Source organism: Chenopodium album, chromosome 2 (genome assembly GCF_948465745.1).
Source record: "Chenopodium album chromosome 2, dcCheAlbu1.1, whole genome shotgun sequence".
In the NCBI taxonomy this organism is placed as follows: domain Eukaryota; kingdom Viridiplantae; phylum Streptophyta; class Magnoliopsida; order Caryophyllales; family Amaranthaceae; genus Chenopodium; species Chenopodium album.
In genome coordinates this window covers 38774129-38776554 of record NC_137835.1, presented here as the reverse complement: position 1 = coordinate 38776554, position 2426 = coordinate 38774129, and positions in this window count along the sequence as shown.

Below are 2426 nucleotides of genomic sequence, written 5' to 3'. Positions count from 1 at the left end.
TTTCATATGCAATTTTAAACCTTTTTAGGCATGATTACTTTGTAGTAATTTGTGCTTGAATGCTTTGTTTTATTTTTTCTCATAATTGCAAACTAATTGCATTAAGTGTGAAATTGATGTTCTTTGAGGCTTCCAAGTATTAAAGATTCAATATTTAATTATGTTAAGTGATTGAAACTTTATATTACTAAATTCCATGAATTTTGGCTAAACTTTATTGATTTAATCATTTTTTAGTTTATTGGAATCATAATGTTTGAAACTTTGTGATAGAAAAATTGTTTATCTTCATATTGGAAGATATACTTTTTCAAGGATTCACAAGTATTTAAGTTGGAATATTTATTGAATATATGTTCATTTTTCCAACTTCCTCTTATTTTGTCAAAAACTCTAATTTAATTTAAATTAATTAAATTAATAGTGAGTATTTGCCCTATTATTTTTTGTTGCACCAAGTTAAACCAATTTAATTAAAGAATGGTTCTTGGGAATTTTTTTGTTACATGCACTTTAAAATTTTTTATTTAAGTTAGACTTCTTTAAATTTTTTAATTTTGCTCATTAAATTAGTTCTAAAATTAATTTAGAATTAATTACGAAAGTCACGCAAAATTTGGGATCAAATCCCGAGGCTAATGGCACGCAAAACAAGGCATGATCCCCCTTGCTAGCCGGGCTGCATAGTAGCCCGCATGTGGCTGCCATGTCCTGTGCGTGCAGCCATTGCGTGGCTGGTGCTTACGGCCGCAAGCAGCAGCACGCTGCCATGTGTGTGCGTGCGTGTGTGCTGTGTTGTGTGTACATGGGGCTGCTGTGGCGCGGGTATGTGGGGGCACGAGCACATGTTGCTTCGTTTGGGACTTGGTGCAAGCGTCGTGTAATTAGGGGTATGCGTAGATATTGCTTGCGAAGCAATGTAGTGCAATGAATTCGTTCAACATGGCCATCAAGGGCCACGTTTTTTATTTATGAAAGTTCGCTGATGTGGGCGGTGTAACGCTTAGCGACATCGGGCCCACTCCCATGTTCATTGATCATCTAACGGTTGTGCGAAATGTGAGCACTCCGTGTCTTAGTGCTAGGCACTTAGACACTTTGGACTACGTATTTTTGCTTAATAATTGTCGTTCTAATTATTTTATTAATCTAATTTGTTTTAATTATTTTAATAAATTTTGGAGGCTAGGCCTCGGTTTTGAGCGGCATTGGCAAAATTTATTTTGATAAATTTTGGGATTTACCGGCTTAATTGATTGGATTAATTAATTTGGATGCGGAATTTAGTGGGAGCTTTAAATGTTAAATTGTGCTTATTTACATAACCGGTTAAAACAACTTTGACTAGTTTTTGCATTGTTACTTGTTTAACGTTGTAAAATGCATGGGCCATTCACAAATAGTGAATGGACGAATGGAATGTATATTTTCTCACAGGTTTTATGAAATGGCAACTAGTGGGGCCCGATTAGGATTGAAAATACGGATTGCGATACGTGATGTGTTTTTGTAAATCTAAATACGGTCTGCGTACCGTTAAGTATTTTTGTACCTTAATATTTAGATTAGTCCTAATCGTAGATACTAGTAGTTGCATTTAATTATGGTCAAGTCTTGAAGATGGAGTTTCTTGGATGACGTAGCCATGAAGTTGCAAATGAACACCTTTTGAAGATTTGAATATCCCAAGGGGTCATGCTAGTTGCCAAATGCATTTATATATATGTTTATGTATATGAATTATAAGTTAGATGCAAGTTTAGGATTTTGAATGTTGTGATGATTAATTAAGTTCACTTAAATCAACCAACATAGAAACCCTAGGTCCCTAAATATTTAGTAAAATATGCCATTCCAAAACAACACTTACCGACCGAGCGAGGGTAGTGGTGGGCTATGCCAAAGCGAGGCATCACTACCTCTCTTAGGAAGTAAGGCGTACCGGGTATGCAAGTTGGTTTTGGTTGTACTCAACGATATGAGTGATGGAGTCTTAACATGTCGTGGCAAAGTGAATAAGTTGTTGAGAGAGAATTAGATGCGACGATTTATTCAACCAAGAGTGGCTTAGAGCCATTAGCAAAGCGGGTTGCTTACCTTAGGAGATTGAGTGTTAAGACAAGCCAAAGCATGCTTAACCACTCTTTGTTTCTTCAGATCTTGGAATCGACTTATTCTCACCAAATTTGGGACAACTTTAAATGTGTGAATAAGACGTTTTAAATAAGTTTGATTAAAATGCATGAATTCAATTTTATTTAAATTTCATGAATGGTTTTTCATTTCAAAATTCTTTCAAATGTAGAATCATGTCTTTAACTATCGACAACAATCTTATGTTCCAAGAACTTCCCGAGAAGTTATCATTTAGCTTGAATTTGGTAAACTTCAAGGAAAGGGAAGAGGAACTTCGTTTGACTCTCCGC